Genomic DNA, 18,020 nt, shown 5'->3' on the forward strand with positions numbered 1-18,020 from the left:
GGTCGTGCGACAACGAGCTGGAGCCAGCGGTCCTCTGCGGGTCCGGCTCTGAAGCCGCCCTCCCTGCACGCCGACGAGTCAGCGACAAGACCACAAGATCCGCCCTTGCAGTCGGCTTGCCTCCAGCCGACTGCTCAGGCAGCGCCTCGGGCTGGCCGCCTTGGCCTGTTCTGGCCGACGGAGCCGGCACCACCTCTCCCTCCAGGACGACTATGTCGCCCCCTCCCTCTCCATCGCCGGCGGGTCACGGCCGGTTTCCTCTGGCGGGGGCACCAGGATTTCAGGTGCCACGATGCGGAGGGGGATGACGAGTTGCGGAGGCTGGCTACACAGGGCCTCCACCGCCCTCTCTGCGGCCTCGGCCTCCGCCTGGGCCTTGGCCGCCGCATCGGCCTGCGCCTCGGACGACTCCGCCGTTGTCTCCTGAGCCGCCTCGGTGGCAGTTGCCCTCCGCTCCTCCGCCTCCCGCTCCTCCCGCGCCTCCCGCGCATTCCGCTCTGTCACCGCTTGGAGCTCGGCACGAGGGTCCACGCGGCGGGAACTTGCGGATACTCCCACCCTGCCGACCATGGAGGCGGCGGTGGTCCGCTCAAGAGAGAGCGGAGCCCTAGTTGATAAAACAAGAAAAGACTTAGAAGAGCACCGACTGAAGAAAGAAAGAAAGGCATGCAAGAATCAATACTTATGCCGAAACCGCCTACGGCTGCTTCACCACCTTGCGGAAGCGGGCCGCCTTCGCGGCCGCCTCGTCCCACTTGTCATCGCCGTGGAACCCTTGGGCTTTTTCGGCCGCCCACCGAAGAGAGTCGGTGCCGCCCGGCGCTTTTGCGCGCCGCCCCGCGCAGCTGGCCCGCCGGAAGGGCCGGCGCCTTGATGGTCGGATGACGGCTGGCGGCACGGAATATGGTCAGCCTCGTCATCGTCAGGCCAGTCATCAAAGCCGGCGGTGAACCAGGAGCCGCCTGTCTCGCCGCCTCCTCCTACGGTGTTGTCGTCTAGGGCGGCCGCCCCCAAGTCGGGGTCGTCAAGGTCGTCCACCACGCGGTCAGGGGCGAACTCGCGTTCTGCCCCCGCGGTCTCGGCCGAAGGATGAAGGAGGGGGTTCTGATTAAAAAACAAGCCGACTGGTCAGAAGCCGACCAGAGAGAACTTGGCAACAAGAAAAGAGGAAAAGAAAGAAAGCTTACCATAGGCAGGGGGTTGGCGCGAGAATACGGCTCCTTGTCGTACTGCCACTCCTCGGTGAGCTTGTAGTTGGTATTGTAGTTCACCATGTAAGATACCTCATCGTGAGGCATCTCCCTGGTGCTCAGCCGGCTTGGGTCGAAGAGGCCGCTCATCTAGCAGATCAGATGAGGGCGGCCTTGGAGCGCGAGTACCCGGTGCTCGACGAAGGCGGCTATCAAGTCGGACCCAGTCAGACGCTCCGACTGGATCAACACCCGAAGTCGGGCGACGGTACCAGCTCCAGCCGGCGTCAGCGACCTGGCCCGGAAGGACCACGAGGGCTGCCTCCCAGGCGGCAGGCCGGCTACGTAAGGCGGCAAATTGACATAGTTGCCGTGCGGAGCGACATTCTTCACGTAAAAATAGGACTTCTGCCAGAGCTTCACCGACTGGATCAACGTGATAGGCGGGAACGGGTAGTCGGCGGCGGATCTCCGGATGGCGATGAAGGCGCCGCATGGAGCCGGCACACCCGCGACGACCGTGCCGAACTTGGACTGGAAGAACTCTCCCCCAGAGTTCGATGGTAGGGAGGACGCCGAGGAAACCTTCGCACAGAGTGACGAAGGACGAGAGCAGCACCACCGTGTTGGGAGTAAGGTGGTGCAGCTAAGGATGGTAGAAATCAAGAAACGAGCGGAAGAAGCCTCTCGCGGGAAGGACGACGCCGCGCAGGCAGTGCGAGTAGAAGATCACTCGCTCGCACTCCTTCGGCGCCGGCGAAACCTCCCTCGCCAGCGCGAGGTGGACCCACACGAGATCTTCGCCCGGCAGCCGCCGTGTCTTGCGGAGGAAGTCAATGTGGTCGTCGCGGACGTTGGAGCCGTCCTAGGAGCTCGACATTGGAGCCATGGTGACGCAAGGGCGATGGAAAGCACGGCGACAGAGAACGCGCGGTGCGGTGGCAGCAAGATTGCGGCGCGCTAAGAAGAGTGGTGGAACGGTGGCGTCGTGGAGAGCCGCTGCAGTGACGGAGAGGAAGAAGAAGGTGGTGGCGGAGCGAGGGCGAGTGTGCGAACGACTACCACTCCCCCTCCCCGCCCCTACTTATAGCCTCGTGCGGCGAAGCCGACGAGGCGAGGCACGGGGGGCATGGGATTAACTGCGCCCACTCCCCCACGTCCCACGATTATCGCGCCTTTACGGCGAGTGGGAACCGCCGTCGGGATACATGCGGTCGGTTCGGGCCGCAGAAGATCCGCGCACGGGCCGTGGCGTGGAAGTGGCGGGCCCGGCCTGCGGCGGCGTCCCGTCACGCACATGGGCTGGCAGGCCCTTCAAGCAGAAGGGTGCCGCGTGGTGCGCAGGCAGTGGGCAGCCAGGCCGCCGCCTGGCTAGCGCGCCAGCTGGTTCCCGCCTTCAGATTTCGAAGAGATTTCGCCGAGAAGGCACGCATAAGAGAAGCCGGCTCCTAGCTGTCGGCTCTTCAGGATAGGAAGCTGGCCGAGCTTCTCGATTCCCCCTTCAGCCACGAAGCCCAACCACCTTCGGGGACTACTGTCGGAGTAAATGACCACGGGTAGCCTAACCAGCACCCTTTGGCCCTTAGAAAAAAAAACGGGCCGACCGAGCCTTGAAGCACCCAAGACGCGGGGTCGCCTTCCTCCGGCTGGCTGTCTCATAGACCGGCTACCGGAAGGCGGCCCGGCCCTAAACTCTCTTGGAGGACGCCACGATAGGGCCGACTCCAAGAAGCCAACCATGGAAAGACCGACTCCAAGAAGCCGGCCCAAGAAGACCAACTACAAGAGGCCGGCCCCTGGCAGGCGGCCAGGGGCCGTACCCTAAAAAGTCTGCACCCCCCATAACGGTGATGGGACGGGGCGTGGCAACAGTGGACCGTGCCACCCCCGAATCCCGGAGCACGCATGGCTAAAGTATGCCGTACGGGACAGCCATCACCTGTCTGGCGTGGCACTGTTGCCATGCTGATCATGACGCCCTCCACGACGGGCTGCCAGTATGGCCCGTAGGCGACGGGCCCCTTTGGTCAGAGAGACGCCTAAAGGTGGCCTGGCCTCCCCCAGCCGGCCTGAGGCATGGCCGGCTTCCTATAGCTGGCTTGCTCCCCTCCTCGGGGCGCACGCACCATTAAGGATACAAGACGAGGTAAGGCTACAGTGAGAGTCCACAAGGCGGCGGCACTATAGCCATGCTTACCTCGACAAAGCACTCGTCATTAGAGGCGAGGCAACAGTAACCAGCCCCCAACAAGACCTCCAAGCGGTGGGGCCGGCCTGTCGACCAATGAGCCGGCAGCCGGCAGGACCCACCAGTCGGCGGGCCCAGCAGCCGGCGGAGAAGCCGGCGGCCATAGACACTAGCGGCTAGGGCCCACGCCCAGCCGGATTACCATTGTACCCCCGGGGGGTAGGCCTATATAAACCCCCCGGGACACCCATGCAAAGGGTTGATCTCATAGAGTTTTAGACACCACCATAGGGAGAGAAGAGAGCTAGCCTTGCCCTTCTTCCTCCTCCCACCGAACAGCTCAAGGAGCCTCTTGTAGCTTCTTATCGATCTAGTGATCATGTGGAGACCCCGCAAAGCAGGAGTAGGGGTATTATCTCCACGGAGAGCCCCCAACCTGGGTAAGATCCGCCAACGTGCATGTCTTCGCCTCATCCCGTTTCCAGGCACCGGCGATGTCTTACTGGCTCCCACAATGATAAGCCATCCATTGGCATATGTCGCACCTACCACCCGACACCTAGAGGGATAGATTGGTAGGAAAAGACCATCGCTCGTCCCCGACCGCCACTCATAAGGATGCACAAGCCAGGTACACTTCATGTTTCAAATTTGTTACACAACTTTAACCATACGTGCATGCTACGGGACTTGCTAACTTCAACACAAGCATTCTTTAATTTCATAATTACCCAACTAGCATGACTTTAATATCACTACCTCCATATCTCAAAACAATTATCAAGTATCAAATTGATCATAGCGTCCAATTCACTTCCTATGATAGTTTTTATTATACCCAACTTGGATGCTTATCATTCTAGGACCAATTTATAACCATAGCAAATACCATACTGTTCTAAAGGACTCCCAAAATAATATGGAACAATTGTATTGGTGCCCCTAGTTGGGTCACGCTCGACTAATTTGCCCCTAGTTTTTGAACAATTGTGGTTTTGCCCAACTCACTTCACTCGCCTTGTGTTTTTGCCCTTCTGGGGCGGTTCTGACCAATGAGCAGTCGCCACGTGGTGAACCGTGATTGGTCGGAACCGCCCCGGAAGGGCAAAAACACAAGGCGAGTGAAGTGAGCTGGGCAAAACCGCAATTGTTGGAAAACTAGGGGCAAATCAGTCGAGCGTGACCCAACTAGGGGCATGAATGCAAAAATCCCAAATAATATAAGTGAAGAATGAGAGATCAAAAATTTCTTCAAAATTAAACCACCGCCATGCTCTAAAAGATATAAGTGAAGTACTAGAGCAAAAATTATCTACTCCCTCCGTTCACTTTTGTAAGTCATTTCAGACAATTGAAAATAGGCTACTTTGCACGCTATCTGAAATTCTTCAGCGCCTTATAAAAATGAACAGAGGGAGTAGCTCAAAAGATATATGCGAAGCACATAGAGTATTCTAATAAATTTCAATCAAGTAGGCTTCTCCCAAAAGGTGTGTACAGCAAGGATGATTGTGGTAAACTAAAAAGCAAATGCTAATATCATACACGACGCTCCAAGCAAAACACATATCATGTGGCGAATAAAAATATAGCTCCAAGTAAAGTTACCAATGAACAAAGACGAAAGAGGGGATTTCTTCCCGGGGCATCCCCAAGATTAGGCTTTTGGCTATTATTGAATATCTTTGTGTTCCATGGGCATCCCCAAGCTTAGACTTTTGCCAATCCTTATTCCATAGTCCATCAAATCTTTACCCAAAACTTGAAAACTTCACAACACAAAACTCAACAGGAAATCTCATAAGCTCCGTTAGTGAAAGAAAAGAAAACCACCACATAAGGTACTGTAATGAACTCATTCTTTATTTATATTGGTGTTAAATATACTGTATTCCAAGTTCTCTATGGTTCATACCACTTAATATTAGCCATAGATGCATCAAAATAAGCAAACAACACACGAAAAACAGAATCTGTCAAAAACAGAACAGTCTGTAGCAATATGTAACTAACGCAAACTTCTGGAACTTTAAAATCCTACCAAAATAGGAAGTCCTGGAAAATTTGTTTATTGATCAGCATAAAAAATAATCAATGCAAAAGCACATTTTTGTGATTTATTGAATTTTTTCTCGTGAGCGCAAAGTTTCTGTTTTTCAGCAGAATCAAATCAACTATCATCATAGGTTATCCTATAGGTTCTACTTGGAAAAACACTAATTAAAATATAAAAACACATCTAAACAGAAGGTAGATGCAAAATTTATTTCTAAACAGGAACAAAAACAAAAAACACAAAGAAAATTGGGTTGCCTCCCAACTAGCGCTATCGTTTAACGCCCCTAGCTAGGAATAAAAGCGAAGATAGATCTAAGTAGTGCCATCTTTGGCACTTGATTCATAGGTAGCTCGCATGATAGATTCATAAGGTAACTTGACTTTCTTTCTTGGAAAGTGCTCCATGCCTTTCTTTAATGGAAATTGGAATCTAATATTCCCTTCCTTCATATCAATAATCGCACCAATCGTTCTAAGGAAAGGTCTACCAAGAATAATAGGGCAAGAAAGATTGGAATCTATATCAAGAACGGATAAAATCTACGGGCACCAAATTTCTATTTGGAACAATGAGAACATCATTGATCCTTCCCATTGGCTTTTTAATGGTGGAATCTGCAAGGTGCAAATTTAAAGAGCAATCATCAAGATCATGGAAACCTAGAATATCACATAAAGTTTTCGGAATCATGGAAACACTAGCACCCAAATCACACAAAGCAAAACACTCATGATCTTTAATTTTAATCTTTATAGTAGGTTCCCACTCATCATTAAGTTTTCTAGGTTTAGAAACTTCCAAATTAAGTTTTTCATCAAAAGATTGCATCAAGGCATCAATGATATGTTTGGTAAAAGCTTTATTTTGACTATAAGCATGAGGAGAATTAACAACGGATTGCAACAAGGAAATACAACTTTCTAAAGAACAATTATCATAATCAAATTCCTTGAAATCCTAGATAGTGGGTTCAATACTATTTGAAGTCATGACCTCTCCAATCCCACTTTTACCAAATTTAGCATCAAGATCTAAAAACTCTGAATTCTTGGGATGCCTTCTAAATAAAGTTGACTCATCTCGAGTCCCATTATTATCAAGATTAATATTGCAAAACAAAGATCTAATAGGAGACACATCAATAACTTTAAGATCTTCATCATTATTTTCATAGGATCTAGAAGAACACGCCTTTCCAAAGCAATCTTTCTTAGCACACAATCTAGCGGTTCTTTCCTTGCACTCATCAATGGACACTCTCATTGCTTTGAGAGACTCATTGATATCATGCTTAGGGGAAGTAGATCTAAGTTTAAGAGAATCAACATCAAGCGAAAGCCTATCAACGTTCCTAGCCAAATCATCAACTTTGAGCAAATTTTCTTCAAGCAAAGCATTAAAATTCTTTTCAGAGATCATAAATTCTTTCACACTATTTTCAAAATCAGAGGGCATCTTATTAAAATTACCATAAGAATTATTTTAGGAATTTCCATAATTATTAGAGGAATCGCTAGGGAATGGTCTGGAATTAAAGTTTCCTCTATAAGCATTGTTTCCAAAATTATTCCTACCAACAAAGTTTACGTCCATAGATTCATTATTATTATCAATCAAGGTAGATAAAGGCATATCATTGGGATCAATATAAGCACTCTTAGTAGCAAACAATCTCATAAGCTCATCCATCTTTCCACTCAAAACATTAATTTCTTCTATAGCATGCACTTTTTTACTAATAGATCGTTCGGTGTGCCATTGAGAATAATTAGCCATAATGTTGTCAAGAAGTTTTGTAGCATCTCCTAACGTGATTTCCATAAACGTGCCTCCGGTGGCCGAATCTAAAAGATTTCTAGAAGCAAAGTTCAAACCGGTATAAAATTTTTGTATGATCATCCATAAATTCAAACCATGAGTAGGGTAATTGTGAATCATCAATTTCATTCTTTCCCAAGATTGGGCAACATGCTCATGATCAAGTTGTTTAAAATTCATAATATTGTTCCTAAGGTAGATGATCTTAGCGGGAGGAAAATACTTAGAGATAAAAGCATCTTTGCACTTGTTCCAAGAATCAATACTATTTTTAGGCAAAGACGAAAACCAAACTTTAGCACGATCTCTAAGTGAAAACGAAAATAACTTCAATTTAACAATATCATTATCCGTACCTTTTTTTGCATCTCACACAAATCAACAAAGTTGTTTAGATGGGTAGCGGCATCTTCACTAGGAAGGCCGGAGAATTGATCTTTCATAACAAGATTCAGCAAAGCAGCATTGATTTCACAAGACTCAACATCATTAAGAGGAGCAATCAGAGTACTAAGGAAATCATTATTATTGGTATTGGAGAAATCACACAATTTGGTATTATCTTGCGCCATGGCGACAAGTAATCCAACACACAAGCAAACAGAAAAAGGCAAATGAAAGAGAGAGGAAGAAGAAGGCAAGCGGAGAAGTGAGAGATTGGGAAAGAGAGGGCAAATAAAACGGCAAGGGTGAAGTGGGGGAGAGGAAAACGAGAGGCAAATGGAAAATAATGTAAATGCGAGGGAGATGAGTTTGTGATAGGTATTTGGTATGTCTTGACTTGAGCAAAGACCTCCCCGGCAACGGTGCCAGAAATCCTTCTTGCTATGTCTTGAGCTTGCGTTGGTTTTCCTTGAAGAGGAAAGGGTGATGCAATACAGTAGCGTAAGTATTTCCTCAGTTTTTGAGAACCAAGGTATCAATCCAGTAGGAGGCTCCTCACAAGTCCCACGAACCTACACAAACAAACAAAGAACTCGCAACCAACGCGATAAAGGGGTTGTCAATCCCTTCACGGCCACTTGCGAAAGTTAGATGTGATAGAGATAATATGATAAGATAAATATATTTTTGGTATTTTATAATATAGATGCAAAAAGTAAAGAGGCAAATAAAAGTAGATTGAAAGCTTATATGATAAAAGATAGACCCGGGGGCCATAGGTTTCACTAGAGGCTTCTCTCAAGATAGCATAAGTATTACGATGGCGGAAATATTTCTTCGGTGACTCCCTGGATGTTTTCGGGGTACGTAGGTATATATAGGAGGAAGAAGTATGTCGGTGGCCGCTCGAGGGGCCCAGGAGACAGGGGGCGCGCCCAGGAGGGGTGGGCGCGCCCTCCTATCTCCTGGCCGCCTCGATTGCTTCTTGACTTGCACTCCAAGTTCTCTAGATCACGTTCGTTCCAAAAATCACGCTCCCAAAGGTTTCATTCCATTTGATATTCCTTTTCTTCGAAATACTGAAATAGGCAAAAAAACAGCAATACAGGCTGGGCCTCCGGTTAGTAGGTTAGTCCCAAAAATGATATAAATGTGTAAAATAGAGCCCATAAACATCCAAAACAGGTAATATAATAGCATGGAACAATCAAAAATTATAGATACGTTGGAGACGTATCAGATCTTCAAGAGGAAGACAGACGCTGATGGTAGTGTTACTATCTACAAAGCTCTACTTGTTGCAAAAGGTTTTCGACAAGTTCAAGGAGTTGACTACGATGAGACTTTCTCACCCGTAGCGATGCTTAAGTCTATCCGAATCATGTTAGCAATTGCTGCATTTTATGATTATGAAATTTGGCAAATGGATGTCAAAACTGCATTCCTGAATGGATTTCTGGAAGAAGAGTTGTATATGATGCAACCGGAAGGTTTTGTCGATCCAAAGGGTGCTAACAAAGTGTGCAAGCTCCAGCGATCCATTTATGGACTGGTGCAAGTCTCTCATAGTTGGAATAAACATTTTGATAGTGTGATCAAAGCATATGGTTTTATACGGGCTTTTGGAGAAGCCTGTATTTACAAGAAAGTGAGTGGGAGCTCTGTAGAATTTATAATCTTATATGTAGATGACATATTGTTGATTGGAAATGATATAGAATTTCTGGATAGCATAAAGGGATACCTGAATAAGAGTTTTTCTATGAAAGACCTTGGAGAAGCTGCTTACATATTGGGCATCAAGATCTATAGAGATAGATCAAGACGCTTAATTGGACTTTCGCAAAGCACATACCTTGATAAAGTTTTGAAGAAGTTCAAAATGGATCAGTCAAAGAAAGGGTTCTTGCCTGTGTTACAAGGTGTAAAATCGAGTAAGACTCAAAGCCCGACCGCAGAAGAAGATAGAAAAAGAATGAAAGTCATTCCCCATGCTTCAGTCATAGGTTCTATAAAGTATGATATGTTGTGTACCAGACCTATTGTATACCTTGTCATGAGTTTGGCAAGGGGGTACAATAGTAATCTAGAAGTAGATCACTGGACAACAGTCAAAATTATCCTTAGTGAGAACTAAGGAAATGTTTCTCGGTTATGGGGGTGATAAAGAGTTCGTCATAAAGAGTTACGTCAAAGCAAGCTTTTACACTGATCCAGATGACTCTAAGTCTCAATCTGGATACATATTGAAAGTGGGAACAATTAGCTAGAGTAGCTCCGTGCAGAGCATTGTAGACATAGAATATTTGGAAAATACATACGGCTCTGAATATGACAGAGCCGTTGGCTATACTTCTCTCACAAGCAAAACATGATCACACCTTAGTACTCTTTGGGTGTTAATCACATAGTGATGTGAACTAGATTATTGACTCTAGTAAACCCTTTGGGTGTTGGTCACATGGCGATGTGAATTATTGGTGAAATCATGATACATCTCCAACGTATCTATAATTTATGAAGCATTCATGCTATATTACTATCTGTTTTGAATGATTATGGGCTTTATTATACAATTTTATATTACTTTTGGGACTAACCTATTAACCGGAGGCCCAGCCCATATTGCTGTTTTATTGCCTGTTTTACTATTTCGAAGAAAAGGAATATCAAACGGAGTCCAAACGGAATGAAACCTTCGGCATCATGATTTTTTGGAAGATTATCATCCTGGAGGCTTGGAGAGGAAGTCAGAAGATCCTCGAGGAGCCCACGAGATAGGAGGGCGCGCCCCCTGTAGGGCGCGCCCCCTGTAGGGCGCGCCCCCTTGTCTCGTGGACCCCTCGAGCACCCCCGACCGACTTCTTTTGCCTATATAGTCCCACGTACCCTAAAAACATCCACGGAGAAGATAGATCGGGAGTTCCGCCGCCGCAAGCCTCTGTAGGCACCAAAAACCTCTCGGGAGCCCTTCCCGGCACCCTGCCGGAGGGGGGATCCTTCACCGGTGGCCATCTTCATCATCCCGGCGCTCTCCATGACGGGGAGGGAGTAGTTCACCCTCGGGGGTGAGGGTATGTACCAGTAGCTATGTGTTTGATCTCTCTCTCTCGTGTTCTCTCTCGTGTTCCCTCTAGGGCACGATCTTGATGTATCCCGAGCTTTACTATTGTAGTTGGATCTTATGATGTTTCTCCCCCTCTACTCTCTTGTGATGAATTGAGTTTCCCCTTTGAAGTTATCTTATCGGATTGAGTCTTTTATGAGAACACTTGATGTATGTCTTGTCGTGATTATCTGTGGTGACAATGGGATATCATGTGCCTCTTGATGTATGTTTTGGTGATCAACTTGCGGGTTCTGCCCATGAACCTATGCATAGGGGTTGGCACACGTTCTTGACTCTCCGGTAGAAACTTTGGTGCACTCTTTGAAGTACTTTGTGTTGGTTGAATAGATGAATCTAAGATTGTGTGATGCATATCGTATAATCATGCTCACGGATACTTGAGGTGACAATGGAGTATCTAGGTGACATTAGGGTTTTGGTTGATTTGTGTCTTAAGGTGCTATTCTAGTACGAACTCTTGAATAGATTGATCCGAAAGAATAACTTTGAGGTGGTTTCGTACCCTACCATAATCTCTTCGTTCGTTCTCCGCTATTAGTGGCTTTGGAGTGACTCTTTGTTGCATGTTGAGGGCTTGTTATATGATCTATCTATGTTATTATTGTTGAGAGAACTTGCACTAGTGAAAGTATGAACCCTAGGCCCTATTTCCTATCATTGCAATACCGTTTACGCTCACTTTTACCACTTGTTACCTTGCTGTTTTTATAATCTCAGATTACAAATACCTTTTTCTACCATCCATATTGCACTTGTATCACCATCTCTTCGCTGAACTAGTGCACCTATACAATTTACCATTGTATTGGGTGTGTTGGGGACACAAGAGACTCTTTGTTATTTGGTTGCAGGGTTGTTTGAGAGACCATCTTCATCCTACGCCTCCTACGGATTGATAAACCTTAGGTCATCCTCTTCAGGGAAATTTGCTACTGTCCTACAAACCTGTGCACTTGCTGGCCCAAGAACGTCTACAAGAAGAAGGTTGTGTAGTAGACATCAAATCACATGGCAATGTGAACTAGATTATTGACTCTAGTGCAAGTGGGAGACTGAAGGAAATATGCCCTAGAGGCAATAATAAAGTTATTATTTGTTTCCTTATATCATGATAAATGTTTATTATTCATGCTAGAATTGTATTAACCGGAAACTCAGTACATATGTGAATACATAGACAAAACAGAGTGTCCCTAGTATGCCTCTACTTAACTAGCTCGCTAATCAAAGATGGTTATGTTTCCTGACCATAGACATGTGTTGTCATTTGATAAATGGGATCACATCATTAGGAGAATGATGTGATGGACAAGACCCATCCGTTAGCTTAGCATTATGATCGTTACAGTTTCATTGCTACTACTTTCTTCATGACTTATACATGTTTCTCTGACTATGAGATTACGCAACTCCCGAATACCAGAGGAACACCTTGTGTGCTATCAAACATCACAACGTAACTGGGTGATTATAAAGATGCTCTACAGGTGTCTCCGAAGGTGTTTTGTTGGGTTGGCATAGATTGAGATTAGGATTTTTCACTTCGTGTATCGGAGAGGTATCTTTGGGCCCTCTCGGTAATGCTCATCACTATAAGCCTTGCAAGCAATGTAACTAATGAGTTAGTTGCGGGATGAAGCACTACGGAACGAGTAAAGAGACTTGCTGGTAACGAGATTGAACTAAGTATGATGATACCGACGATCGAATCTCGGGCAAGTAACATACCGATGACAAAGGGAACAACGTATGTTGTTATGCGGTTTGACCGATAAAGATCTTCGTAGAATATGTGGGAGCCAATATGTTTCGGTCATGTCTACATAGTTCTCGAACCCGTAGGGTCCGCACACTTAACGTTCGATGACAGTGGGAATTTTAGTGAATAATTTTTGGAGTCAGGGAAGTATTGTTAATCTTGCATTCTTTACAGACTGTACTGTTTTGACAGATTGCTGTTATGGTTGCATTGTTTGCATATGTTTGCTTGTTTAATGATTCTATTTGAGGATAGGAGTATTAAATATGCAGAGACATTTAGTATTAAATGTTGAATAATAATGTTAGTGATTTGTTACAGTAGAAGATGATATGGTTTTGCATTGGTTTATACTAACCTATCTCACGAGTTCTTGTTGAGTTTGTTGTGAATGAAGCTTTTGATAAAAAGATAAACCATGATATGAGAGGAATTAAGGAGACATAAAAGCTCAAGCTTGGGGATTCCCAAGGCACCACAAGATAATATTTCAAGAAGTCTCAAGCATCTAAGCTTGGGGATGCCCCGGTAGGTATCTCACCTTTCTGCTTCGACAACTATCGGTTAGTATCGGTTGAGCCTAAGTTTTGGCTTCTTCACATGAGTTGTGCTATCCTTGCAATGTTATTTTGTTTTGTTTTGCTTGCTGCTTGAATACAATCCCAAGATCTGAAATCCTTTAATGAGAGAGAGTCTTTGCATAGTTGCATAATTATTTAGCTACTCATTGATCTTCACTTATATTTTTTTGGAGTAGCTTTTCATTTACTCGTGTGCTTCACTTATATCCTATGAGTAAATGGTTGAATAAGTTGAATGTCATAAATCTGAAATTATATATGTTTCATTTGCTTATCCCATGGGGAGTAATGACTTTACATCTAAGAAGTAGAGGTTGTAAATTTATTGACGGTTAGCAAGCATTGTAGTAGTCATTTGAACAATTCATGAAAGAATAATTAAGGGAGAGAGATTTCACATATAAATATATTATCATAGACACCTTTTATAATTGTGAGCACTCATTAAGTATGACATGCTAAAGAGTTGATGTTGGACAAGGAAGACAGCGTAATGGGTTATGTTTTCTCACATCTCAATTAAAGTATATTGTCATGGATCATTCAAACATGTTGAGCTTGCCTTTCTCCCCTTGCTAGCCTAAATATCTGTACTAAGCGGGAATACTACTTGTGCATCCAATATCCTTAAACCCAGTTTTGCCATGAGTGTCCACCATACCTACCTATATGCGGTATTTACCTGCCGTTCCAAGTAAATTTGCATGTGCCAAACTCTAAACCTTCAAATTATAATCTGTTTTGTATGCCCGAATTGCTCATGTAGCAACTAGGGGCTGCTAGTGTCTTCCATGCTAGGTGCGTTATTCTCAAGAGGAGTGGACTCCGCTCCTCATTCACAAGAAAGTGGCGGTAACCGGGATGCCCAGTCCCATGATCAAAAAGATCAAAATCAAATCAAAATAATTAAACAAAACTCCCCCAGGATTGTTGTTAGTTGGAGGCACTCGTTGTTTCGAGCAAGCCATGGCTTGATGCTTGTTGGTGGTTGGGGGAGTATAAACTTTTACCATTCTGCGTGGGAACCGCCTATAATGTATGTAGTATGGAAGATATTGGGAACTCTTGGTTGTTATGTTGACAATGAGATCATACCTCTCAAAATTATTTATCTCTATTTTAAAATCGAGCTCTCGCACCTCTGCAAATCCCTGCTTCCCTCTGCGAAGGGCCTATCTTTTACTTTATGCAAGAGTCAAGGTGATCTTCATCTTTCCCTTTTTCATTTTATCCTTTGGCAAGCACTTCGTGGTGGGGTGATCCTGATATATATATCCAATTGGATGTACGTTAGCATGAACTATTATTGTTGACATCACCCAAAGGTGAATACGTTTGGAGGCAACATTATAAACCCCAATATTTCTCTGTGTCTGATTAAAACTTCATAACCACAAGTATTGTGTTAGTGTTAGCAATTGTAGAAGACTATATGATAGTTGAGTATGTGAAATTTGCTAAATCAAAGCTCTGACATAGACTCTTCTTGAAAATAAGATGAATTGCAATTTTTTGATGACTAAGAATGAAGTTTGCTAGTTTTCAAGAAAGTTTATGGTCTATGCTTTAACATGTGAATTGCTTATTACTTGATTATGAAAAGTTTTATGAGATGAACTACTGTTATGACATATTATCATGCTAGAAAAGGTGATTGAAATTATCATTGCTCAAACTTGTGCACCTCTAGAATTCACACTTCATAAATTCTTTCTTTTATCATTTACCTACTCGAGGACGAGTAGGAATTAAGCTTGGGGATGCTGATACGTCTCCAACGTATCTATAATTTATGAAGCATTCATGCTATATTACTATCTGTTTTGAATGATTATGGGCTTTATTATACACTTTTATATTACTTTTGGGACTAACCTATTAACTAGAGGCCCAACCCATATTGCTGTTTTATTGCCTGTTTCAGTATTTCGAAGAAAAGGAATATCAAACGGAGTCCAAACGGAATGAAACCTTCGGCATCGTGATTTTTTGGAAGATTATCATCCTGGAGGCTTGGAGAGGAAGTCAGAAGATCCTCGAGGAGCCCACGAGATAGGAGCCCCCCCCTTAGGGCGCGCCCCCTGTCTCGTGGACCCCTCGAGCACCCCCCGACCGACTTCTTTCGCCTATATAGTCCCACGTACCCTAAAAACATCCACGGAGAAGATAGATCGGGAGTTCCGCCGCCGCAAGCCTCTGTGGCCACCAAAAACCTCTCGGGAGCCCTTCCCGGCACCCTGCCGGAGGGGGGATCCTTCACCGGTGGCCATCTTCATCATCCCGGCGCTCTCCATGACGAGGAGGGAGTAGTTCAGCCTCGGGGCTGAGGGCATGTACCAGTAGCTATGTGTCTGATCTCTCTCTCTCTCTCTCTCTCTCTCTCTCTCTCTCTCTCGTGTTCTCTCTCTTGTTTCCTCTATGGCACGATTTTGATGTGTCCCGAGCTTTGCTATTGTAGTTGGATCTTATGATGTTTCTCCCCCTCTACTCTCTTGTGATGAATTGAGTTTCCCCTTTGAAGTTATCTTATCGGATTGATCTTTTAAGAGAACACTTGATGTATGTCTTGCTGTGCTTATCTATGGTGACAATGGGATATCATGTGCCTCTTGATGTATGTTTTGGTGATCAACTTGCGGGTTCCGCCCATGAACCTATGCATAGGGGTTGACACACGTTTTAGACTCTCCGGTAGAAACTTTGGGGCACTCTTTGAAGTACTTTGTGTTGGTTGAATAGATGAATCTGAGATTGTGTGATGCATATCGTATAATCATGCCCACGGATACTTGAGGTGACAATGGAGTATCTAGGTGACATTAGGGTTTTGGTTGATTTGTGTCTTAAGGTGTTATTCTAGTACAAACTCTTGAATAGATTGATCTGAAAGAATAACTTTGAGGTGGTTTCGTACCCTACCATAATCTCTTTGTTCGTTCTCCGCTATTAGTGGCTTTGGAGTGACTCTTTGGTTCATGTTGAGGGCTTGTTATATGATCTATCTATGTTATTATTGTTGAGAGAACTTGCACTAGTGAAAGTATGAACCCTAGGCCTTGTTTACTAGCATTGCAATACCGTTTACGCTCACTTTTAACACTTGTTACCTTGCTGTTTTTATAATTTCAGATTACAAATACCTTTTTCTACCATCCATATTACACTTGTATCATCATCTCTTCACCGAACTAGTGCACCTATACAATTTACCATTGTATTGGGTGTGTTGGGGACACAAGAGACTCTTTGTTATTTGGTTGCAGGGTTGTTTGAGAGAGACCATCTTCATACTACGCCTCCTACAGATTGATAAACTTTAGGTCATCCACTTGAGGGAAATTTGCTACTGTCCTACAAATCTATGCACTTGCAGGCCCAACAACGTCTACAAGAAGAAGGTTGTGTAGTAGACATCAAATCACATGGCAATGTGAACTAGATTATTGACTCTAGTGCAAGTGGGAGACTGAAGGAAATATGCCCTAGAGGCAATAATAAAGTTATTATTTGTTTCCTTATATCATGATAAATGTTTATTATTCATGCTAGAATTGTATTAACCGGAAACTCAGTACATATGTGAATACATAGACAAAACAGAGTGTCCCTAGTATGCCTCTACTTAACTAGCTCGCTAATCAAAGATGGTTATGTTTCCTGACCATAGACATGTGTTGTCATTTGATAAATGGGATCACATCATTAGGAGAATGATGTGATGGACAAGACCCATCCGTTAGCTTAGCATTATGATCGTTACAGTTTCATTGCTACTACTTTCTTCATGACTTATACATGTTTCTCTGACTATGAGATTACGCAACTCCCGAATACCAGAGGAACACCTTGTGTGCTATCAAACATCACAACGTAACTGGGTGATTATAAAGATGCTCTACAGGTGTCTCCGAAGGTGTTTTGTTGGGTTGGCATAGATTGAGATTAGGATTTTTCACTTCGTGTATCGGAGAGGTATCTTTGGGCCCTCTCGGTAATGCTCATCACTATAAGCCTTGCAAGCAATGTAACTAATGAGTTAGTTGCGGGATGAAGCACTACGGAACGAGTAAAGAGACTTGCTGGTAACGAGATTGAACTAAGTATGATGATACCGACGATCGAATCTCGGGCAAGTAACATACCGATGACAAAGGGAACAACGTATGTTGTTATGCGGTTTGACCGATAAAGATCTTCGTAGAATATGTGGGAGCCAATATGTTTCGGTCATGTCTACATAGTTCTCGAACCCGTAGGGTCCGCACACTTAACGTTCGATGACAGTGGGAATTTTAGTGAATAATTTTTGGAGTCAGGGAAGTATTGTTAATCTTGCATTCTTTACAGACTGTACTGTTTTGACAGATTGCTGTTATGGTTGCATTGTTTGCATATGTTTGCTTGTTTAATGATTCTATTTGAGGATAGGAGTATTAAATATGCAGAGACATTTAGTATTAAATGTTGAATAATAATGTTAGTGATTTGTTACAGTAGAAGATGATATGGTTTTGCATTGGTTTATACTAACCTATCTCACGAGTTCTTGTTGAGTTTGTTGTGAATGAAGCTTTTGATAAAAAGATAAACCATGATATGAGAGGAATTAAGGAGACATAAAAGCTCAAGCTTGGGGATTCCCAAGGCACCACAAGATAATATTTCAAGAAGTCTCAAGCATCTAAGCTTGGGGATGCCCCGGTAGGTATCTCACCTTTCTGCTTCGACAACTATCGGTTAGTATCGGTTGAGCCTAAGTTTTGGCTTCTTCACATGAGTTGTGCTATCCTTGCAATGTTATTTTGTTTTGTTTTGCTTGCTGCTTGAATACAATCCCAAGATCTGAAATCCTTTAATGAGAGAGAGTCTTTGCATAGTTGCATAATTATTTAGCTACTCATTGATCTTCAC

This window comes from Triticum aestivum, chromosome 2B (assembly GCF_018294505.1).
Source record: "Triticum aestivum cultivar Chinese Spring chromosome 2B, IWGSC CS RefSeq v2.1, whole genome shotgun sequence".
Classification (NCBI taxonomy): Eukaryota; Viridiplantae; Streptophyta; class Magnoliopsida; order Poales; family Poaceae; genus Triticum; species Triticum aestivum.